This window comes from Leptosomus discolor, chromosome 4 (assembly GCF_034619465.1).
Source record: "Leptosomus discolor isolate bLepDis1 chromosome 4, bLepDis1.hap2, whole genome shotgun sequence".
In the NCBI taxonomy this organism is placed as follows: domain Eukaryota; kingdom Metazoa; phylum Chordata; class Aves; order Leptosomiformes; family Leptosomidae; genus Leptosomus; species Leptosomus discolor.
The window spans coordinates 82,945,896-82,970,819 of record NC_141394.1 but is presented as its reverse complement, the minus strand read 5'-3'; positions in this window follow the sequence as shown (position 1 = coordinate 82,970,819).

The following is a 24,924-nucleotide window of genomic DNA, read 5'->3' as shown; positions in this document are numbered from 1 at the left end:
CCTTCCCCTTCCCCTTCCCCTTCCCCTTCCCCTTCCCCTTCCCCTTTTCTCAAAGCAACAGATTTCCAGACAGACCCTCTCGTAGCCCAAAGAGAACAGCTCTGGGGCAGTTTGAGGGTACCTAGATGGGTGACCAGACTCAAGGAGAACATGACGGGCAGAAGGCCAGGCCCTCCAGAGCAAAGCACAAACCACCCACCCCTCTTGGCAGCGATATTTCAAGCCCCAGCTCCTGGAGCCATGTAATTGCACAGGACCCACAGCTTTGGTGATGTGCTGAAGCTGTTTCTGCCGGTTCCCCACCTTTCCCGAGAGTGCAGCTCCACCAGTTGTCACTGGCAGCTTTTTCCCTGTGCCTCGTTTCTTCTCTCCATCGCTTCATCCAGGGGATGGAGCAAATGTGTCGTCATGCCAGGCAGGGTAACTTCAAGATCCTCACCAGCCTTCACAGGCCACTTGCTTTGTTTTGCACATTTGTCATGGTCCCCTCTTTGGCAGGGAGGTGGTCTGGAGCGGGCAGCCAGTTCCCCCCGCTGCTGACTCCACCGGGCCGTGGTGTTTTACCATCTGGGTTGGTGTTTCGACCATGAAGTCTGTGCTAAAACATTTCATACCCTGGGTGATAGGGACGGATTGGCTGTCACGGTGCGACGGCAGGAATCTCTGTCCCCTTGTGCTCTGATGAAACCCAGCTCAGCAGCCTCTAAGCTGCTCGTCACCAGCCGCTGACGGGCCTGACAGGGAGGCAGCTCACCCTGTGTGTACCCCAGCTTTTAAATACTTCCCCAAACCCATTTGACTTGACCCCAAATGTACAGCAAGTTTCCATTTGTGGCAGGTACATAATCTGTCACTACAGTTGAAAAAACATCCTTGCTGTCTTGACCACGCCGGAGAAGTACTTCACTGGCACGATGCAGCCACCCCCATGCCCCTGTGCAGGGCACCCCATGGAGGTGCCACCTCCCCAGTGGGCTGGGCTGTGGTGCTGAGCCCAAGCACTACTGGTGGGAGGGGGACACTCACTATTTTCCCACTGGAAACACACTGGGAGCACATGGATATGCTCAGTGGATGGGTCAAAGAGTAGATGGCAGCTTGCAGAAGCGCCTCCTTCTCTCTGAACTCCTTTATGGCGCCTTTGACGCAGGCCTTGGAGCAGGCTCAGGCTCACGAACGATGAATCCCCCCAGCCCTCCTGGAGGGAAGGTCTCAGCCAGTGCCAGGCAAAACACTGTGATTTGCTTGGATTGTTCTTTTTTGATTTTTTTTTTTTTTTTTTTCTGGTAGCAAATGAAAATTTGGTAAAATACAGACTTTCTATGAATAGAGTTTGGTGTCACCAGACTGCTCTTTTGGGAAAATAAAGCTTAAAAATAAGACAAGACAAGAAAAAGAAAAAGAAGCCCATTTGAAAATGTGGAATTACTTTGTTTAGATCTTTTAGGGAACAAAACATTTTGGTGTCCTGATGTGAAGCAAGTCCCTGTTTTGAAATTTCCTCCAAGTTATTTTAAGAACATTAAAAAAACCTCTGTCTTGAGATTGAAAGAAAACATTTCATTTCTGGTAGAATTAATTTTAAAGAGTGGGTTTTTTAGAATTGCTGGTGAACTGGAAAATTCATTATTTGTTCAACTGGCCTTGTTGCCCCTGTGGGAAAACACAGTCTGGGGACATGAAACAATTTATCCAGCAACTGTCAGAGCTGGGACTTGAACTCCTGTTGTCAAAATTCTAGTTAAATATACTAGCTGGAAACACACATTTTTGATCCGCCTATGAAGCTCGGAGGTGAGGCATTACCCTGCCGTCCGCACCAGGCTGCCTGGCCACGTCTTGCTCTCCAGCTGTTTGGGGTGAATCAAACCCCTGAGGTCAAGCTGTGTCATCTGACATGTGGTGGGTTTCAATTCTGTTCCCCCCCTGCCCCTTTGTATAATGATAATAATAATGATAATGATAATGATAATAATAATAATAATAATAAAGAAGGGATCCTGAGTAGTTTAAAAACTTGTTAATCATTTCCATGCTGGTGCCTAACTCAGAAAAATAATCAGCATCATCATATCGACGGCCTTGGGGCATTTGCCTTGGCCTCTGTGGTGGTGGGGATGTTCCAAAATTCAGTGGCGCCACACAGAACGTTGGGGAAGATTTCCTTGATCTCCCCCAGCAGCTTTGATGGCAGCCCTGTAAAGAGGTGGACCCCAGCACCCCACAACCCCTGTCACCATGCTTTGCAGACAAACCAGAGGGAGAGCCAGATTTTCCCCAAATACAGCAGCCTGGCCACAGGTAAAGTGAAACAGCGAACGAATTACTCGGTGAAGACAGTGAGGTCAATGCTGCCTTGTTAACCTTGTCAAGCTGGTGGGAGCAGGAGAGCTACTGTGGGCTCCTGGGGCTGGTGGGGCTGGGGTGGGAGCAGGGTCCTGCTGCCGTTGGCATTCGCTGCAATGCTGGTTTGCACTTCACCTGCAAATCTGGGATGTCGATGAGAAAAATCTCCCCTCTGAACCACCGAGGTCTCTGTAACCTCGGGACATATGAAGCTACTCTTATGAGATGAAAACAAGCACAGAAACAACCTGGACTTGGCCTTGGCAGTACTCAGATACATTTATTTGAATTAAAAATTAAAATAATGATGCTGTTGGGAGAGGGAAGCCTCCACTGTCCTCCAATGGGCCACTTTATTGCTATATTAATTAGTTACAATGGCTTCATGACTTGGTTCAGCATCGACAGTTGAGTTTGCTGGGATTCTTTGACACTACTGCCTTTCTGACTCCCTCCAGAGATGGTAACACACACACACACACACACACACGCTCACACACACACAATACTCACTGCTAGCAAGGCTCCACTTTCTCTCTCAAATGTAGGAGCTAATGTCCTCACTGAAGTCCTTGGGGATGCTCAAGGGGAAATTCAATTCTGCACCCGCCGTGGGTAGATGATGAATGGTAGCAATCAGCCCAGCAGCCCCTATATTAGCTGGTGTGATATTAAAGTCAGCATATTTCACACATAATTTTGGAATGTGCTGCAGACTCTTGGTTTTAATTGGAAATGCCATGTGAATAGTGCGGAGATGTGAAAAGGTGTGTATTTTGGCCCTCGGAAAGGTGCGGGAGAGATCTCGTGGGAAGCACACGAGCTGGGCTTTTCTGCTCAAGCTACCAGTAACAAAGTGGGTACGAGCAACCTGTGAACAGCCTCCACAGAGTTCCCATGCTAAGCAGCGGAGCGGGTGCCTTCACACCTCTTAAAACCTGGTTTCTGGGCAGCTGCACCCTCTGCTTACGATCATCGGCGCACGTTTTCAAGGTACCTTCGCAACCACGAGGGCAAGAAACGTGAGAAGTGGCACGGTCTGCGGGCAATGAAGTTTTAAAGCATGTGAAAGTCCTCGAACGTGTTCCCTAAAGAGTTAAATGTTCCTAGTCCAGTCACCAGGTAGGGAAACAGGAGTTACCTGTATGTATTCACACACGTACAGACACGTAATACATGCGTATGTATTATACACCTAATATATCGCATTATATATCTCTCTATATAATACATTCATCTGTAGCACGACAGTAAGCACTGAATCTGAAAGAGTTTTAATTTAAGTGGAAGCAGGGAGCACTGTGAGCACCATGTCTGCACATGGGTGGGTGCATAAAAAACCTGAGAGAAGCAGGCAGGTTGCTCCAGGCATTGGGGAAGTTACTGAAATATCTGGGAAATAAATGCAGCGCAAATCCCCACCACCTGCACCAGCTCTGTCCAGCTCCATCCCTCTTCTGCAACTCACCCAGCACATTCCCAAACCAGTCCCTTGGTTTGGCATATGATGCTTGGTCCTCCCGTGGACCGTATCCAGCATTTCCCTGGTCCGTGCATCCTACCAGGCAGGAGGGAAGCTGGGAGGACGTCTCCCCTTTTCTGCACACCACAGCGCCCTAAATAAAACTGTGCACTGTGAGCAGGCAGCAGGTTTTCAAATAATGGTTTATGAGAAATATATGGATTAGCATCAAATGAGGCCTTCTAGCCAGGTGGGAAGGCAGAGCTCGTAACCTTTTATTGCTGCTGCCCCAGTGTATTGTTCTCTCTTACTGCTGGGCTCTGCTCTGCAGCAGCAAGCCATAGGGAAGGCGTTAAACCCGGGCCAGGCCCTCTGGAGGACCTTCTCCTCTCTACCCCAACGTTCTGCTCTGCAATAACTTTTTCTTCTCCTGGGATGAGAGCTGACCTTGCTCCAAAAATGTCACTTGGGTACAAGTATGACCTAGAGAGTGGCTCCTGCTACTGAAAATGGTGCTCAGGGCTTGCTGATGCTATGGGTATGGTGAGCTTCATGTGATGGTGACTGGGGGCTTCAAAACCTCATTGGGGTGCATCTCCTCTCTGCTGGCTGGAGAAGGAGCCCAGGGAACTAGTATACATAGGGCCATCTGCCTTGTAGATGACTAAAACTGTGTGAAACGACCTATGTTTTGGTGCTAAAGGGCCTCTGTGTGAGAAACCTGAGTAGTTGCAATGAGACCTTATAAATCAGACACATTGACATAACCCCCCACACCTTACTCGAGTCCCAAAGCACAAACTAAGGTGTTCCTCTCTATCTGGGCCGTAATCTGCCTGGCCATACATTTGGCACACATTTTGGGCGCCTCTCTCCCAGCTGTTACACCAAGGAAACACCAGCACCACCCGAGTTGACAGGGGGTATACAGCTCAGCATCTGTTCTCACCGGTTTCCCGCAGCAACTTCTCCCATTCACGCCCTTCCTTGCTCCAAGCAGAGCAGATTTCCCTTCCCTCCCTTCAGCAAGGCCCTCGGAAAAGCTGCGTGGCTCTTTTCACAGCACTGCAGCCTCTGCATCTATTTTTAAGCCTCCTGAGGACAAGCCTGTAGAAGGAATAGAAGCCCAGCTGTAAGGGGAAACCAGAAGAGAAGGTGCCAAGCAGACTTTGGTCTCAAATTTATGCATAAAAATCTCTCAGAAATTGGTTCCAGATAAAGGGTGACCTACTCGGTTTGACAGCTGCGCCTAGAACAGCTGCCACCGCACCAGCCCCGAGTGCATCCAGATGTGCCACCCCCTCTCCCTGCACACTGTGGCCAGAGCTGCGAAACTTTCCACCCTTACCGTGCTCCCCAGCTCCAGAAGAAGCCTGGGACTAGACATGCTGACATGATGGATGGCTTGCTTCTTCGTCCCAGTCTCTGGGGAGGTGATATTTTTGGGTGGTGGGAACGTCTTGACAGCTTGGTTCTCAGCATCATGGTGTCAACGTCAGCTGTCTGATTGCTCTAGAGTGAAATGGGCCAGGCTTTCAGAAGACTTTCCCCATCTTCATGGCTAACGGTGCTAAATGACCGCTGTCAAGCCACCTTATTCCCTATTGCCTTGGTACCCTCTCCATCTGTCTCCTCCAGGTGGAACTGCAAGATCTTTGAGGTCTGGCCTCTTGCATCTAGCACCTGGGAGAGCTTTGGCTTGGGTTAGAGCATCTAGGAGCTACTGGAGAATAACGTGAATGAACTCATCTGGTGGGCAACCACCACACAGCAGTGGAAATAAGCCTGCGTTTAGGAGATTACAAATGTTTTTGTGGTTAAAAATAAAATAAACACGCCATAAAAGACAGCCCATCAAATAGTCATTGCTAGAGATTTCTGCCATGCAAGAAATGCTGCCTGTTTCCGCTCCCAGGCCATACTAAGCTGACTCCTCTTTCTCGAAGTTTATTTCATCAAGAATTGGATGAGTTAAATGAATTGGCCTCAGGACCGGCCAGCACTAAGTCTCACTAGAGCAAGACCCTGTACAAGTTTGGAGATGGAGCTACGCTGCCCCAAAGTGCGGAATCGATGTCCAAAGCACCTGAGTGGAGGAACAGCAGTTACAAGGGTGGCAGATATCAAAGTGAAGACTGCAGCTTGCCGCAAAGTAGTTTAGCCACCAAAATCTTTGGCTTATAAATAGCATTTCCCCTGATGTATGCACTCCAGACTTATACCTAGTCTAAATCTGCCCTCTTTTACTTTAAAACCATTACCCCCATAGGGACAAAAAGTCTGTCTCCACCTTTCTGTAGAATCATAGAACAGTTTGGGTTGGAAGGGACTTTAAAGATCATCTGGTTCCAACCCTCCACCATAGGCAGGGACACCTCCCACCAGACCAGGCTGCTCCCAGCCCCATCCAGCCTGGCCTTGAGCCCTGCCAGGGAGGGGGCAGCCACGGCTGCTCTGGGCAGCCTGGGCCAGGGCCTCACCGCCCTCCCAGGGAAGAATTTCTTCCCAAGATCTCATCTCAATCTCCCCTCTTGCAGTGTGAAACCGTTACCCCTCGTCCTGTCACCACCCCCTGATCCAGAGTCCCTCCCCACCTCTCCTGCAGCCCCTTTCAGCGCTGGAAGCCACTCTAAGGTCTCCCTGGAGCCTTCTCCTCTCCAGGCTGAACACCCCCAACTCTCAGCCTGTCCTCACAGGGAGCTGCTCCAGCCCCTGAGCATCTTCGTGGCCTCCTCTGGCCCCGCTCGAGCAGCTCCGTGTCTGTCCTGTGCTGGTGCCCCCAGAGCTGGACGCAGCCCTGCAGGGGGGTCTCACCAGAGCGGAGCAGAGGGGCAGAATCCCCTCCCTCGCCCTGCTGCCCACGCTGCTCTGGGTGCAGCCCAGAATGCGGTTGGATTCCTAGGCTGAGCGCTCATGTCCAGCTTCTCACCCACCAGTACCCCCAGGTCCTTTTCCACAAGGCTGCTCTCGATCCATTCATCCCAACCCAGGAGCATCTTTTATCTGGTGACCCTGTGCAATAGCTCCACATGATCCTGACCATCTTTTGGAGCCGCTGTGGTTGCTTGTGTGATGATGTTGCTGCCCATACCTCAACTTGAAGATAATCTGCCTGGTCAGGACAAGCGTGTGCAGGTCAGGTGCAGAGAGTTTCCAAACCAAGGGTGTGACATATGACTGAGCCTTTCCAGGCTCAGATAATCCCTGTTTTCTAAGTTCTGTGGCATAAGTCCTGTGGGTCTTAGTCATGCAGTGTTTTGGTTTACGGGTTACGCAGCAAGGGAAGTCAGTCACCCTGACACAAGGGGGACACAAGTCCATTTTCTACTGAGGGGGTTGTAATGTAATTAGGTGGATTTAACAGAAAATTCAGAAATTTCATTGCAGACAAGACTTCCTAGTAGCTGTTCTTCGAATGTTCCTGCCAACAAATTCATCCATGGAAAGGGAGTGCAAAATCATCCTCAGTAAGTGGATTTTTATAGAAATATTGGAATGCAAATTAAAATGTGCAAAAAGTCTCTGACCTACGTTACCCCAAGGGCTGATAGTTACATAGCTGCTGGAGACGGCAGAAGAGAAATGTCACTTCAAATCATTATCATCCAAGATGAGATGTTACCAGTTCTTCAGTTCTCCTTGTAAATCTTTTTGCCCTGGAAACGAGAACAAAAATCCAGCCAGCACTTAAAGCCTGTGGCTTGGTAGATATTGCCAGAGGAATGGGAAAAATGGCACATAGAGAGAAATCCTCCTCTCCTGAGAAAAGAGTAGCAGATAGAATTCACTGGAGTGGAACAGCCAGGAACTGTGGGAGGAGACATCCCAGGCAAGGCTCCTGGGTGTACTGGTAAACTTATTGGGAGTCCCAGTAAAGCACAGTCCCCCTTTAGTGTTGAACAGACCATGCCAACCAGAAATAGCTCTATCTGGTGATGTAGCAGGAGACCCTATGCCAGCTGGAAACACTTGGGTTTCATCCAGGGGCTCGTTTCAGCTCTTCAGGCTTTGGGACAATCCTTCTCAGTTTTTGAACGAATGACCTCCCAACTGATAGTGCCTTCTGGGAAAGATCATCTGCCATGAGCCCTCTGAAAGTATTTCTAGGCATCACAAGACTGATAAGAGTTAGCTGGTCATGTCTTCCTACACACTGTGGTCTTTGGGTCATGCAACAGCTGCCCGTACCAGATGAATCAAGACCCTTTGAAGGACACATGGAGCAGCACAGACTGGATGCTAGAAAGCCAGAGGCGGATCCATCTGGAACGGGGTTTTGTGGTGCATGAAATACCAGGGACCAGTCCTTTTGAGACCAGTGCCCTTCCATTGCTGTTCCTCTAGGATATCCACCGGGTTTGTCTAGGCTGTTTTCACTAGATCTAACATGGACCTAGTGACCTAAATCCCACAGCGATCTTCAGACGTGTCAACAAGCTTTCAAGCTTTGTAGGTTGGCTTTAAATTCAGTGCAAGGAATGCTTTGATCAAATCCCAATTGATAAGACAGAGATTTCTCCTGGAAATGGTCCACAACCGTCCTCTTTGCTGCACGTCAGCCCTGCAACTTCCCTACGAACTGGGCAGGCCCAGAGCTGGCTCCTGAGGCTGCTCCTGAAGGGAATTCATGTCAGTCTGGCCTTGAGTCTACTCAGGTGGCATCATTAATTCATGCCCTGGTCTTACACCCTGTCTGGGACATCTGCTTTTGGCCACAAGGAAAGAGGAAACACTGGGCTAAAAGACATTCAGTTTGACCAAAACATCCACGCTTACCTTTATGGTGCTTCAGCTCCTGGTGTCCAAAAAAGGGACTCAGGTATGAGGGATTTTGTTTGAAAGCTTGACCCTAGTTCATGGAATGCCTCAGTTTTCTCATCTTCCAAAAGCATCAGGAGACCTTCTATTCACACCAGCACATTGATTGTGTTTCCATCACGCCTAGTGCTATATCAACCCACAGACCTCCTGGGTCTCCTGCACTGGGCAGTTTTACTCCTACTTTGTGCTGCCCCACTGTTCATCCTGATCCTCAGCCCTTCCCATCCTTCTTTCACACAGGACTCCCCAAACCAGCCAAAATCATGGCTTTACAGGCGATCAGCTACACCTCACTAAAACCACACTGGCCTTTCTGGTTCAGCATCGAGCCACTGCTCCATTTGCCTGGGATGCAGCAAAAGCCCTTGGCAGCCACCTGAAGTCTCTGCGTGAACATCCACATGGCATCGTCCCAGTGGTTGCCTGTGATGGGGGAAGAGCTTAAGGCTACCAAGTGCCCACAGGGCTCCCCAGCACAGCTGCACCCTTGGTCCAGCTTCCTCTTGGGAAGGATAGCTGCTGATTTTGAGTTAAAACAATGAACTCTAATAACGCCTGCAGAGACAACCCTAACCTCAGGGAAAACACCCTCCTCCTCCCCCCTCAAACTTTTTCATCTTCCTCTGTTTATTCCTTCCTGACAAACGTTCATTAGCAGCATTGTTAGCAGCTGTTGGCAGAGGGCATTGTTTGTCGATTTGCAGCGGGGGCTTTAGATGAGAATGAGAAGCAATGCCTGGTTTTAATTTGAAGCACGGCTACGAGGCATCTGTGACTCCGGGTACAGTAGGTAGTTGCTGGTGAAGAGGACTTAAGTTTCAAAACAGCCTCATGGTGCAGCAAGTTTTGGAGGCCTGCTTGCAATTTTATCCCCCCACCCCATCCCCCAAGAAGAAGAAAAGAATGTACTCTCAATGTAATGGAGATTTCATATGAAAGGCCAGATTCAGCCCAGACAACCTGTGGCAACTGGTATCTTTAATTGTGTATGGTCATGTAGTTTTAAATTCCACCCCCCTCTCTCCTTTTCTTTTTTCCCTGAAGGGTCACAGCTTGTGAAAAATCACAGTTGGATACCATGGGAATCTGGCCCATTTTTGAGCCTGGGTGCCATTCCCTGCTGCTTCATAAATACCTGTTGCAAAGTAAATTATGGGGTAAACTTGCTCTAGAGGCAGTTTGAGATAATTCTCACCTTTAGGCTGTTTCCTGTGCCCTGAGCATGACCTTTGGGAAGAAAAAGAGGAAATAAGGAGGGGAAAAAAAAAAAAGAAGAGAAGAATAGAGAGAAAAAACCAGCTTCTCTCCTAATAAAATGAGTGAAATACTAAATTGTTACTGAACCATCATAATGGTTGATTTTCTTCTCACTAAAGTTTCCTGGAGGAGACTGGAGCACCCGTATTTTGCAGTTGGAAGAGAGCTGCTGCAGCCTCTGGGATGCTGTAGCATTGCTGGTTTCCTCATGGCAGCCAGAAGGGAGCAGCAGAAATAATACTGGTGACACTGGTACAGTCTTTGCTTTTCCTGGTTTTAATTTCCTTGTGCAACAAGGACTCTCGTTCCATCAGACAGGCACTGGCATTGCTCTGCCCCGAGAGGGGGAGCAGCTCCATTGTGGCAGGCTCTGTACAGCCACTCTAAATCATGGTCTTTGCTCCTAAAATTTGAACAAAGAGCCCTGGGATGAGCTGAGCCCTGGCGTGGTGAACAGGCTTGCTCAGGACTGCACTTACCACTGGTGGAGCTTAGGACGGATTTAAGGTCTGCATGTTCCTGTGTTAATACTTCAACCTATACTGCCTCCACCTTAAAAAACCCCAAATAATATAATGGAAGTGCTGGAAATCAAAGTTACTTTCTACCTCTTCCCTTCAAGAAGGCAGAGTCAGTGTTTCGGATCTCCCTGCATGAGTTATGAATCCACATCCCACTTTAGGACCTGACTCTGGCAGCTGAGAAGTGAAGTCCCAACAGTGGTCAACGCCATGCCCAGTCCTCATTCGGGCACCTCTAAGGCGCTCATGCCTGCAAATTATGTTTGAAAATAGGGATTGCGTCTCAAAATCACTTGGGGTAATAGGCACAGAGGAGCCGATAGCAGAGCACCATAGGTCGCGAGCATAATGAATCTCTCCTTGAAGATCTTTGACACAAACAGTCTTGCAATGCTTGAGAAAAACTACAAATCTGTGAGACGTGTTTAACCAGAAACTATTTTTAGCCTTGCAATAGCACAGCTCTGCTTGAGTGTCGTCTGTTCGTGCTGGATTTTGACTTTTAAAAAACCAAAGCCTCTTTCTATCTGTGCTTCTATCTGGAATTTGATTCTTTGGCTAAAAAGGCAGGCTTCTTGACAGTGTTTTAATGCTTACTTGACCCAAATCCAACTTCACTTCATCTTGGCTTCCTCAGTAAGAGTTTTCCCCTCTCTGCTCTGTTTTATATGGTTTCCATGCCCTGACACGACCCCCATTAATTTCAGTGTAAAAATCGCTTGTCTGAAGACAAGAGCTCCTCTGGCTTTTTTCACCTTTTTTTCCCTCCAAACCTCTGTTTCTGGGCTAATAACTTTTTACGAGTTAAGTGATTTCTAGTGACTAATTTGCAAGCTCCATTCATTATTTCCATGTTGGGATTTTATTGGCAGGGAAGGTAAACAAATAACATTTGTTGCCATACAGTTCACAGCCCCCCCTGCTTCACTCTTTACCTCCGAGCCTGGCTTCTGTTTGTCTCATGTCCTGTGGCCATGTGGAGGGGGTGCAGACGCTGAAACTTTTCCAATCCTTGCTTTGCTGGTGCTGCATGGAGACAAGGTGTGTGCTTGTGGAATGGAAGGTAAAAGAGTTGATTTGGGGGCACATCTCCACATTTGGGAGGCTCACCTGCTCGCTGTGCACCGGGCCCTCCCTGGTGTGAGGGCGATGAGCCTGGGACCTGCTGTGTCACCAGGACCGCCTCATCTCCGACCTGTCGCAGGTGATGACCGAGCTGGGTTAAAGGCATGAATTCCCTTCTTCTGTCTCCTACTCCTTCTCTGTTTTTCCTGTGGAATATCTTTCTTCCAGGCACTAAGGCCGTTCTCCTTTTGCACAAGAGTTTAGCCCAGAAGGACGTTTTCGATCATCCAGTGTCGGAGAGGCTCTGGGTTTTCCTCGAGGGGAGCTGGGTTCAGCTCTTGGCCCTGCCATCCATGCTTTTTTCCTGACCTATGGTGCAAGGAACACACTGTTAAGGTTCATTGTACCCAAACACAAAGGTTAGATAAGCATAGTTTAATGCCACTTAACCCAGTGGAAATATAGCCATTATTGCCACATAAAGAGCATGTTCAGCTCCCATTGTGCTGCCATCGGAAAGCTTTCAGGCAGGGAATTTTCAGTACTATGGCCTGGGTTAAGAAAAGAGAGGAAAAAAAAAGAAGGAAAAATCCATCATTTGTTGCTGTTATAGCATCTTGAATACGTTTTTTGGAGTGACTGATACTCCAAGAATCTCCTGCCTAACCACAGCCCTTTTCACATTTCATCTGCGTATGGTTTCTGCCCTTTCTGGCGGGTTTGGCATTTACATACAGCACCGCGTTTGGGCTCTGACTGCTGGAACGCGAACGCTCTGGAGTGACGAAGTGAATAGGCTGCGCCCAACGCCGAATGCCTCACGGGAAACGTGTCATCGCGAGCAGAAATGCACCCCAGGCACCGCGGCTCCACGCGCCTGGTGCACGTATGTCGAACCCCTCGCGTGAGGTATGAGGCAGGAGGCTCCCAAGGCTGCTGAGCCAGGTTCAGATGCTCCCCGCCGCTTTGGCAGGAGGAAGGAGCTGGAAAGCTGACTTAACTCTCCAGGGGAACCCAACTGGATGGGTCCAGCGGTCCTTGGAATAAGCTTGTCCCCGGTTCCACGTGGCCGATGGATCCCAGATTTCAGGGCTGCTTTTGGAAGTGAGGAAGGCGAACGGCAAGCTCAGCTTGGAGCAAAGGGATGACTTCGCCTCCCTGTAAGCCGTGGGCATTTCCAGACAGGCTCACGGGGTGGGGATTCCCCCGCCGGTGATCTCGTGTTCAAAGGTTCTGGATGCTGGACCCCAGCAGGCTCCAGGTAACTGGTGCAAGCAGGTTTTGTCTCCCCTCACTGGGAGCTGGTCTGGGTTCTCTTGAAAGGCAATGGATAGAAATGCCCACTGTTTAGCCTGCCAAAATGATTCCAAAATTTTGCCCCTCACAGTCATTTTTTCTCGTTTTTCAGCTGAGAAAAGGTCAATAACGTTTTACCCTTCTCCTCTGCCTCTTTGTTTGGTGCTTTAGTTCTGGCCTGCCAGCCAGGCAGTTTGGCTGTGGAGTTTATCCAACTTTATCACTTGGAGGTTCAAGACAGCCAGAACAGCAGCCCTGGCCTGAACAGGAGTTTTGAATAGACATAAAGGGCAAAATTTGACATTACAGAACAGCCAAACCTCTAATTTATTACTCTTTTCTTATTTTTATTCTTTCTTCAAATACTTGACTGTCACATGCTGTTGAAAGTGTTTTCTGAGCTGCTCTCCCCTCCCTTTACCCCCACCTTTCATGTCTTTGTAGCTCTTGTCTTCTTCCCCTGCCTCTCCTCCCATCCCCTGTTCCCCCCCGGCCCTCCCACCAGTCTCCTACCACTCCTTCCCACTCCACCCAGGTACCACAGTGGTGGGTGCGTTTATTTGCCCACCCGGTGGGGCAAAGAGCAAAACGACAAGTTCCAAGTGCTCTCAGGTTAAATCTCTGCAGTCAGGACTTCTCATTTTCTGCCGTGGGTTTAAAATGAGCCTCCCGGTGATGGGGGAGCCTGGTCTGGCTTGGAGGGTCCTGCCTGAAAATCAAGCAAAAGAAGGAAAAGTCAGCCTGCCTGGAGGAGCACTGTGGAGGAAGCAGCCATGGCACACAGGTTGTGTGAAAGAATTTGTACAACTGCCCAATTTCGAAGCAATCCGAGAACGTTCATATTCTTCTAAGCAGTGGTGGAGTTGATTTATAGTACACAGAGATAGGCGAATAATGAATCTTTCTTTTCAGCAAATGACCTGAAAAATTGGGGGCTGGAGTAGATTAGGAAATTTGATTTTCTGGTGTGGAAAACAAAGAATCTTTTTCAGGCTTTTTGAGCCTGAAAAACAAAACAAAAAAAAAGCAAGTGTGTGAGTGTGTAATGTAGCACAACATTTGGTTTTGACATGAAACAAAAAGTTCCCTTTTCTTTTCAGATTGTGGAACTAACTCTGCTTGAAAACCTTTATTTAGTTTGCAAAACCAAAATGTGGCTTCTAGTTGTCCACCCTGAAGTAATTCTAAAAAAGAGTGTGAACCATTGCAAAAGGAATTGCATGGCGTAGGAAAACTCGGGAGCAGAGGACCGACCTCTGCCAGGCTATGAGCCACCCTGACGCCATACTTGGTTCTTCTTGCCTGGAAGCTGCAGACCTAGTTTAAGCATTTGGCCCTCTGAAACTGCTGATCTCTCCCACTGACCATAGATGGAGGCCAGACAGATAATTTGGACTATTTTTTATAGTTAAAAATAGGTGAAAAGTTACCAGTCATCTTGACTAAATTAAAGGGGTTGGGTTTTTTGATTTCCTGGCCATGCAAGGTGCATTTCTCAAGCCTTGAGTCATTGCCCTCTTCTGGATTCTCGAATAAATCACCATTCCTGGGCAAGGAAGTGTTACAGCTCTGGGGAACGACACATGGGGAATGAGACACGTTGGGAGGACTGATTTGCCAAGCTCAATGGCATTTCCCGTTGTCATGAAAATCAGGACAAAAGTGCAACTGTATTAGGTCAGACCAACCAATATCAGGGTAATATCAGGGTAAGCATAGAGGAATATATCTGCAGAATAGTCTTCTTGACTCCAGTCATTTGCAAATCAGAGCATTCCTGTGAGAGAGATTATATCTTTGCGTTTATCAGACCTCCATGGGTTTTTCTTCCGCGAACTCATCCTGTCACCCCTGGAAGCCACGTAACCTTGTGGTTTTCACAGCTCCACTGTACATCTCGACTCTGCCATGTACGAAGGGCCACTTCCTCGGTTTGCTTTGAATTTCACCCTACTTCCAACAGTCATCTTGTGCATTTTCTGTATGTTGATGGCGATGGCAACTAGACCATGATCTAAACAGAACCCCTGGCTTCATAAATCCCTCACCTGCTGAGGGCCAGGGGCTCAGAGGACATAACTAGAAGACCCGTGCAACATGTGCTCTCTGCTTCCATCTGTTATGGCCTCTGCAGAAAAAAAGAGTGCTGGGCTGGGTGAATATTTGGTCCAAACCATTATAGCTTTAATCTTACCTTGCTAGCAAAGCACGTGAGGGAAGGCCTTCAGAAAGTAACATCTCTTCTTTCCTCCTCCTGTGCCCTGACCAACAATTCCTGGACAGTTCTGTCCAGGAGTATGCGACCCCTCAAGCCTGTATAAATACTAACCTGAAGCAGTGTTAAGAGATTAAACTGATGAAGTGTTTCCCTAAGAAGCCCAGCTCCCACGGAAACCTCCAGTCTCGTTATCTCTGCAGTCGACGTCCATGAAGTTTGACAAACCGTAATTGCTCGGTGAGGTCAGGTTCCAGACACAATTTGCTTTTTCTCCCCCTCCTCTTCCACCATCCCTGAGGGCACATAGTACTTGCTGTAACCCTCCCTTGGCTTCTGCTGTTGTGAACAGATGGAGTTGTGTCTGACATCCTCAGGAGCGCTGGGAGTCGCGTCAGTCCAGACCCACCTCTGAAACTACTACCTGAGCTCCGCGTGCAAGAAGGCTGCGCCACGAGACATCGCCTCACCAGCCCGCAACTTGCTCGCCTGGGTAACCCCATACACTTTGTCCTGAGGCAGACAACAACTCAGAAATAGCCCCTGGGAGCCTAGTATTAAATTTGGAATTTATCAGTAAATGCTATTTTTAGAGCCCAGTAGCTGAGCTTGATTTTAATATTTTTTAATACCCCTGGCAAGTAGCCATGCTTCAATCAGTCTTGATTTTAAGCTAAATAAAATCACTGCACGTATACATCTGGCTGCTGCAAATCTGTGTTAAGATTTCACCTTTTCATTATAAAAAATAAAAGCAAAGCCACAAAATTGCTCTTATTAGTGCTTTATGGTTTATATACTGTAAAAGTCTTTGCTCATATTTATTCTGGATGGTGAAGGCGATAACTGTGAACCGGGATGGAGCTGTTTGCACCTGTGTCCTAAACGGTCGTAGAAGACTCAGTACTTTGCTTCCTCTTCTCTTGTCATAGGCAGGAGAAACTGAGGCAAGGGCACTACCTAGGATGAGGAGGGAACATAGAGGCACTGATGCTTCTACTACTGATGTTATTTTATTGCTACACCTGAAATGGGCTGAAATCCCGTGAAACCTGGAGGAGGTGACGGCGTACCTCTGCTCCCAGGGGGTGCAGGCTTAGGAAGTGGTCACCCCTCTCTAAACTGAAGGATTGAGTAAACCAGTGGTGGATCTGGCAATGCTCCCCACACAGGAGGGAGTGTGAGGAGCTTTCCCAGAGGTAGATCTCCAAAAATTCCCCTAGTTTATTCCCTGAAATCCCTCTGCAAACCTTATGTTTCCTATGAAAGCACGTGGGTCGCTGGGCCACCGCTATTCACTCTGGCAACGCGCTTTCCTTGCTTCACCGTGGTCTTTTGCTCTTCTTGCTGAAACCTTTTGTCTCTATTACAGCTTCAGCTGTCCCCAGGTCAGAGCTTTCACAGGGCACCAAACACAACAAGGCCTCCTCCATGACTGCGTGCCACCTCCTTCGGCCTACCCATCATCTCAGCAGTGGCAGCTGGAGCAGGTGGAGGAGGAGTTTTGTTCGTCTGGTTCCTCTGGTCTAGTGTTTGCAAAGCAATCCTACCCCATCACCGCTCGCACTGGTGGAATTTGGGCCGAGCACATTTCCACCTGAAACAGCAATTGCCTGTCTCTTACGGTGCATCCGTGCAACTCTGTTGGGCTGAGCCTGCAGCCCCATTTCCGTCCCTTGTGGAGGGTGTCACCATGAACATCCCTGGGAAGGTTTGTCCCATTAAGCGTTGGACGGCACAGGAAAGAAGTTTGTTGGTCCTAAAGACGCTTCCTTGGGTTAAAACCCAGCTGAGTGCATGGAGGGACTCACCGTTCCTCAAATCCCAGCTCTACCAGCTGGTCAGGAAGGTCATCCAGCCTTAATCCGAGTTGGGGCTTCCCTCTTTACGAGGAAAGTTCTAGGTAGGACTAACAAATATTGCAAAGCAGGCTGAGCCTCCCCCAGGACCCTCAAGTCATTTCTTCCATCACTCGCTGGGCTCACCCTGCCTGTGGTACGAAAATAGAAACGTTCACAATGAACTCAACTTTATCCCACTTGTCTGCGAGCCAGGATTTAGGCTACGCTATAAATTATGAGCCCAAGTCAGCTTGTGCCAGCCCTTAATTTGCGGTAACTTTATCCCATAAATGCCCCCATTGTTCAGTGAGGTGACACTTTTGCTTTCATTTCTATATTTATAACTTGGTTAATAACCCCTTTTACATACATTTTCTTGGATAATAAAAGTCAGCATGCTTCCCTCTTCCTCTCCTTCCTCAACCCATCTCAGCTCTCATCCCCCTGCACAGGAAAAAAACCTAAAGGTGGAAAGAAAAATCGGTTGCGAAAGAAGAGGTGGCTCCAGCCTAGTGGAGAGCTGGGTTTTCCTACATGGTGGTGCATATGAACGTCCACTGCATATAGAATTGTGATTCTGTATTCATGACACGGTTTTGGGTTGGAAGGGACCTTTAAAGATCATCTATATAAATGTCATCTGCATTGGGAATGTGCCAACCCACCCAGATAGCTGTTGTTGTCTAATGCAAGAGATACTACGTCCTGGGTGCAAACACAGTCTCAGCTCTGCCCCTCGTTTGCCCCCCAAGACTCTGGGTGAAACTCAGTTCTCCGTCCGAAAGACTCAGAGAAAGCAGGGTGTCCCTCAGTGAGGTCTTGCCCTCACAGCACAGCTGTGGTTTTGGCAATGGGTTGGTTTGTGGTGGCCAAGGTGACCCACCATAGCCTTAATCCAAAGGCTCTCCAGCCTTTGCAGCCATACAAAGCTCTGCTTGCCGCATCTCGCCTTGTTCTTGCTCAGCCTCAGCGAGACTTGATCTCATGTTGCCTTTCAGCAGCAGGCTGGGGACCTGCATCATCCAAGCTGCCTTCCCTGCAGCACCTGGTTAGAGTCCCAAGAGTCCATGGAGAACCAAGTATGGGGTGCACCCTGGTGCTGAGGAGAGTATTAGAATTGTGGTCACTGGTTTGAGTGAGCCCTAAGCAGAGAGTGGCCAAGGAGCAGTGCCCCCTCTTCAGGTTGGTGAAACCTCACCTCTCAGTGCCTAGGGAAAACATGGATCTAGGGATGTTCCTGCCCCTAACCCCAGCTGAGTATGTTGTCTGCCCTGAAGTCTAGCCCTTACATCCTTAGGACTTCGATTAAGCCCTTAATCAAGGGAAACCTGTAGATTTCACCATTCCCATTTCCCATCTCTTCTGCTCCTCCTTCAAGCTGCTGGTGTTTCGTGTGCCACAACTTGCTGTCCCACGGAGCGACGGACACGTGCTGAGTCTCCTCTCGCCCAGAGATTCAGGGAGGCTCCAGTTGCGATCCCAGTTTCATCTGGGAAGCAGCAGGGAGAAGCTGAGCTGCCGTCCCCTGGGCTGGGCAAGGTTGAACGGGTTCACTCTCTGTGGGGTGGCGTATGTTTGGCTTCGTACGCCTTTGCCTTGGTGCCTGCATCTGGTTTAAGTGAGCTTTCATGCCATCATCAGAGGTTCACGGGGGCTTCATATATGTGGTGACATCTCCTGCTGTTGGGCGGTGACTCACAACTGCGGGACTCTTTCCAAAATCCAAGGGCTGCTGGATGCATCTGGGCTGTGGCCGCAGCCAGTGTCACTTTGTCATTGATTATTTTTCTCTGCTGACACAAGGAAATCCAGCAGGACACAACAACTCCCGCCCAATGTGATGGAGGCCAGAAGAACACCCAGAAGGCCCAGGAGAGAGGCCGGGTGTCCTACAACAGTGACTCTCCTAGTATCTTGGATCTGGATCTTGGATCTCCGCTTTAAAAGTGGGAGGTTTGAAACCCGGATTGAGGGAAATGCCAAAATTTTGCAGATGATTGCTTCTTGTTCTTGGCTTGCACTCGGTTCTTATCAGAGCTCCCTGATTTCTCCTTGCCATCTGGGGGCAAAAGGCGTGTGGAGATGCACCAGTTGAGGCCTGGTTTGGCTCTTGCAGGTGAGTATGATGGCTCTGTATCAACTGGTGCCTGGTCCCACCACCGTGAGCCAGTCCTGTTTAATCAACGTTTTTTTGGGGAAATAGAGCACATGAAATGCTGTTGACCACAATGTGAAAGGGCTTTGCAGCCTCCTTGCCCCCTTCTTGTGTTTTTACCAGGGCTCTTGTGGTTTATATGCGCGTGGGAAACACCTCTGTGCACACAAGCACGCATGCCTCTGCACAAACACGTGCAGGGGGACACAGATATCCAATTAGTTAATGATCAGTGCCCTGAACTAGAGAATATCTCACCAGAAGAACAAATCTTGGGAACTCAAGCGTTTTTGCCTCCTGACCATTTTTTAATCCAAGATTTTCCTTTCCGCGTAAACAGCTACTTTAACCTTTCACTCCTCTAGAACGGAAAAACAACAGGCACACACACACACACACACAGAGGCAAACCCTCTCCAAGATGCTCTGCTGCTTGCACGTAGCAACACAAACCAGATGCTGGTGATTAAGCAAGTGCATGGCAAAGCTGCAAATGGAGGGAACGGGGTGGCTGAGAGGGCTCCCAGCACGAACGCCCTTCCCCGCTCCCCTTCCTCCTCCTCTGCTCGCCCGCCGAAGCACCTCGCTCATCCTTTCCTCTCTGGGACCGCCCTTTGGCTCTTTTTTCTCCTCTACCCAGATAAGGATTTTCATAGGATTTTCCAAAACGAAACTGGTTTTTGAGACTTCTGCTCTTTCAGCAAATTGAGTTGAATTTGGGTGGGGAGTTCAATGGCTCCAGGAGGCAGAAAGTGCCACTAAATTTCTTTTTCTTGCTCTACCAAAGAGGATAAAACTTACCGTGCCCTTTCCCCCTGGCAGGAGCCATCAGGCGCAGACGATGCCTGTCTGCATTTGCGCTGGGGGCTGCCGTGATAGCTGTTGCTGTGAGCCTTGGCTCTGCTTTTTTTCTCCCCCCGTCCCTCAGTCTTGCCCACCCTTCACCCTCTTTCTCTCTCTTTCTTTTACCATTCAATCTTCCCATCCCCAACTTGTCCGTGACAACAACTCCCACTCTCCACCTCCATTTCCCACTTTTATTTTAAGCTTTCTGGTGCAGGAATCCATATTTTTGCATTGTGCTTGCGCAGCCCCTCCCTTGGTAGAATCCCAGCACTCGCTTACAAACTTCGTCATTACTTCAGTCCATAATGATAAATCTCCCTGATGTAATAACTTTGTTCTGCTGATTCTTAACAAAGATTTTTCTCCTTGTCAGAGGGGAAATGGGAAAAATTGGAGAATTTTCTCTTTTTTTCTAAGAAGAGGAAGCAATCTTTTAAGGTTCTAAGCAAATAAAAACACTACTAGAAGAACTACCAAAACCAAACGCTTCATAGCAATCTTCTGTTTCCTATGGCTGCAGTTTGTCAGAACAGACTTGGGTTTGCAAACATTTCCATCCCCTGCCCATCCTCTGACCGGCAGGTTGCACTGGGGGCTTGGACGGGGGGTGATGGCAGAGAAGGGACATTGGCATGAGAGACCCAAAGGTGAGTGAGGTCCCATGGATGTCATCGCCACAGGTGACAGAGCCTCTCTGGGGCTCTCCGTGGGTGAAGGGCCATGAGCAAAAAAAAAACCTCTGCACCGCTCTGCGCCTTGGTCTACCTTTTCCCAAGAATGAGGGGTGATTTCTGCCTTCTGGTCTAGGGAGGAGAAGCATTGCAGGAGAATTAAGTATACTTCCCTTCTTTCTCTCCTGCTTTCTTACTCATGGCAAAATGGCAAATCACCACATACAGCAAAGCTCAACTTTTTTTCAGCAAGGATTTATCTTTTCTAAGGGGAAAAACATTTTCCCTTTTCTCTGAAAAATGACACCTCGTGAAGAAGAAATCTTATTACTGAAATCTTATTCTTTCAGGACGTTTCAAACAAAAATACTCCCACATTTTCTACTCTGAGACCCTGGTTCTGAAATTTTTAATTTCAGAAAAAGACCTTGGATAAAAACTCACCTAAAAGCATCAAGACAGGTTCAGTTCGAAGCCAGTAAAGTGGGAGCTACTTTGAAACTTGGAAAATGTTGACAGGCGCATTTTTGTAGCCCTAGAGCTGCCTGTAGTGTTGACTCTGCTGTTGCCTTGTGCAGCTGCCCAGAGAGGATGCTGTGGGATCCATTTCACACCGCCAGACCCCACAGGAGAGGACACACATCCTTCCTGCAAACTGACTCACCTCGCTAAGCCAGCTAACGAGTTTAAGAGCCTCATGGAGGAAGCTACTTCTGAATTAATTCTCTGCAATAATGAGATGACTTTTATTACTAAATCATTTCAAAAGGCTTTGCACTAATTCCCTCTTCCGGATGCACTGGCAAACAAGAAAAACGAGGTCCTTTTTGTGTGGATCAAGAGGGAAAACAGGGGAAGAAACTACCATTCAGCGATACTTTGTCGAAGGCTTGGGAGCCTCCACAGCCAGTGGGTATTGTTGAAGAGCTGTTTCTTGCCCTGGGTGGATTCCTATTTTAGTTTAACAGAAAAGAAGCAATTTCCAGAAAGCTTCAAGAGGGCTCAAGCACCTGTGATTTCCTGAGAGCCTTTTGACGATGTTGTCAGCATTTATTTTTAACCAAATGAATCAGGGCAGCTCATTGAATACTCTTTCTGAGTGTGTCTCACTGCAACTGCTTACCCCTCCGAATGGTGCCTGCTGCCCAGGGATGGGTCCTGCCTTGCAGGGCAGAAGTGAGGCTGAGGATGTCTCACCGAGTCCTTTTCTCTGCTGACAAACTGCCCAACAGGCAGAGACTCCCTGCTCCATATCAGCCTGGGCTGGAGTGGGATGGACAGTCCTGCGCAAGGGTCTGCACCCAGCTCCAGCTCTGTGAGTGGTTTCTTTGGCTGTGGGCAATGCCCTGGAGGCTTCTTTGCCTCTTTTTCCCTTCCACAGGTTTGCACTAATGTTTCTTACAAAAGCCCTGTGAAAGAACATCCCTCCCTGCTCTCCCTGACCTACAGGAGCCGTCACGGTCAGGAACCGGGCAGGTGAACGCAGCAGGCATGGATCCCCCGGCTGTACCGCTCTCTGTTGGTGGCACAGACCGCCTGAAGGAGAGGTTTCCACAGCCGTCGATGGGTCTGTCCTCTGTGGCTGTCCACGAGCAGCTGAACGGGGCTCCCGGTGTCGTCTCCAGAGCCTCAGGGCTTCGCACCAGCTGCTGTCCCAGAAGGGCGAAGGCATCGTATCTGACAGTTCCGTCTGCGTTTTGTCTCAGGCGCCCCAGACCATCCCAAAAAGCCACTCAATCCCATGTGAAAACATTCAGATTCAGCTGCGCTCATGGGTGCTGGCGTCCAAACCACTGCAAGCAGAGGAGAGTACAGACAGTGGAGCTTAGAGAGCAATTCAGCTCACCAGAAAGAAGTGGAGTCCACCGATTGCACAGCCTAGATCTTAATTTGCAAGTTGGCATCTCTTACCATTTGCTTTTCCTTCCTCTGATTAGTCCAGATGATGGAGCTTTTCAAGTCCTGAAGCAAGGAGAGAGGCACATTACATCCAGGCTGCTTCCTTCATGCTGAGAACAATTTCTCATTGGGGTGTCCCGGGGTTGCCCTTGCAGAAAAAGGGCATGTTTGGAGGGAGCAGTTCCATATGAACGCAGCACATGTTCACCAGGGTTATGGCAAACGGCCATAGTTTACCTTGTTTCAGTCTTTCTTTCAAAAAACCCAGAAAATAGGAAAAGAAAAAAAAGAGAAAAAACCTTTTAAGTCTGGTAGAGATGCCAGTATTTACTGAAAGTCTCATGATGTCAATCCACAGAGGTGCTGATTTCCTTTTCCCCCTTTCCCCCCCCCCCGGAAACTGGGAGACTGTCATTAGGAGACGTGGAGTGTGTAACGTGCCTTTACAAGTCTGGGAGGTTGATTTATGGCGTGTGCCATCCGGTGACCCCAAGCAGGATGGTTATTAACTCCGAGCAGTGGAAAACACCGCTGTTCCAGGGAGCTCAGCCGTCTGAACATTATCCTCTCCTCTGTAGGGAGATGAGAACCAAAGGTTTAAGGTCAAAAGCCGCTGTATGTGTGCATGGGCTGGCGGGTAGATGGTCAGCGGGATGAATGGATGGAAACTGTCGGGACACGGTGTGTAGGGGTGAAGACATGCACAGCAAAGACAAGCAATGGGGTGACCCCTGCCCTGCCCCACTCCCTGATCCCGCCACTTCGTTTTGTACCGGCCAAGCGAAGGATAATGGTGTTCAACCTCTAACGGGCAAGGCAGGACTTCAGCTGGAAGCAGGGGCTGAAGCCATCTGCCAGTCATGCCTGGAGCATGAACCAACAAGCTCCAAAGCCAGGCTGCAGATGTCTGTATTATTCCTTTGGCAATTCTCATTAGGAGTTTTGTTAAACAGAAAGCCCCCAAAATTTTCTGCTTGATGTCAGGCATCCCCCCTCATTTCTAGCATCCTCTCACAGACAGTTTCCTGCAAGGAATTTACTGCTGTAATTAGGAAAACCCTAATTTTGATAAATCCCAAGGGGAAAGGAAAAGGATTGGCTGGAGATCGTACGGGGATGGATCTTGAGACTCTGGGAGGGAGTCTCTCCTTGTTCAATGTCAGCTTACTATCTTCTCCCATCTCATCCTTCCTTATTTCTGGTCTGCTCTGGTCCGGCCTCTCGCTTCCCTCTTCCCTCCAGCTCTGCAGATTTGCCTTTCTCCAAAATCGGGCGGCCTCAACCGCACACAAAGGAGTGCCGCAGGGTGGTGGTTTTCCACCGGTGGAAACCCAGCGCATGCAGAGACATGGTCGCCACAAGCCCACAGAGACACGGGCTCCAAGGTGGGCAGCTGCTCCCCAAATTGCTCTTGGTCTCCAGCAGCAGCAGCAGCAGCCAGCGAGTCCCCGCGCTGGAGGGACCATCCCTGGCTTCTCGCAGGGAGGTAGTCGAAAAACCAAACATCAACAATAACCTGAACCCAGCAAAGCCCAGAGGTGCCACTTGAGAGGCAGAGTAGCTGGTGGAGTTCAGCAGAATATTCTCGGGTAACAGCAAGGTTAGTTGCTCCCCGGGGGGAGGTGGGTTTGCTTACTTACCATTAGTTTCATACTAGAAAAACATTTACTGGAATTTTTAGTGAATTATGCTCAGATGTGCCTGTGGTCAGTCCCACGTCTCACAGAGTTGGTGTTACCACGGCATAAAGGAAAACAAGGTTTCCAGGGCTTCCTTTGGTCAATAAAAAAAGCCATAAATGAAATATATGGAGCAAAACTGATAAGTGCGGAGGAGCGACGGCTTTGTTTGCTCACCCGACTTTCATTTTTCCTCCTCCCTCTTCACCTTTTTCTTTCACAGGCGAGGGAAAGGCTAACACTCCTCTCCACGGCTGGTAAAGCCTGCGGTGTTGTGTGTAAGCGCTGAAGATTTAAACACCCCCTCCCTGCCCTGTTCGAAGCTGGTGTCCCCGCGGCTGTTTGAAATCAGGACGGGCTGCTCCGAAGCCAGAGGAATTTCACAGGTGTGATGGAGCAGGTCATCGAGTTTCCATCCAGGCTGGTGGGTGGTTAGCCATGGCTTTAAGCAACTGGGTAGATGGATTTATAGCCTGCCTACCACAGTGGGGCCCCAACCCAGATGAAGTTTCTCGAAGCGAGTGTGAAACAGATAAATAAAAAAGAAACATGCTACGCTGGATCGGTCTGGTCACAAGCGCCCACCGCAAATTCGGTGTGGAAATAAAGCACTTTTCATTTTTCCAGCGGCGAGGGCAATTAACTATTAGAACATAACGCTCTGAGGACCGTGGCCGTATCCTGTGCTTGGTCCAACTGGAAGCCTTCCTGGCGGAGACGCCTTGCCAGAGCGCGAGGTCTCCGAGGGGCTATCGGCTGCCTTAGGAAGGTTAATCCAGTGGTCTGTCAGCTGTAAAACTTGTGATGGGAGATGACTCCAGGTGCGCGGCATGGGGAGAAATACTTCAAG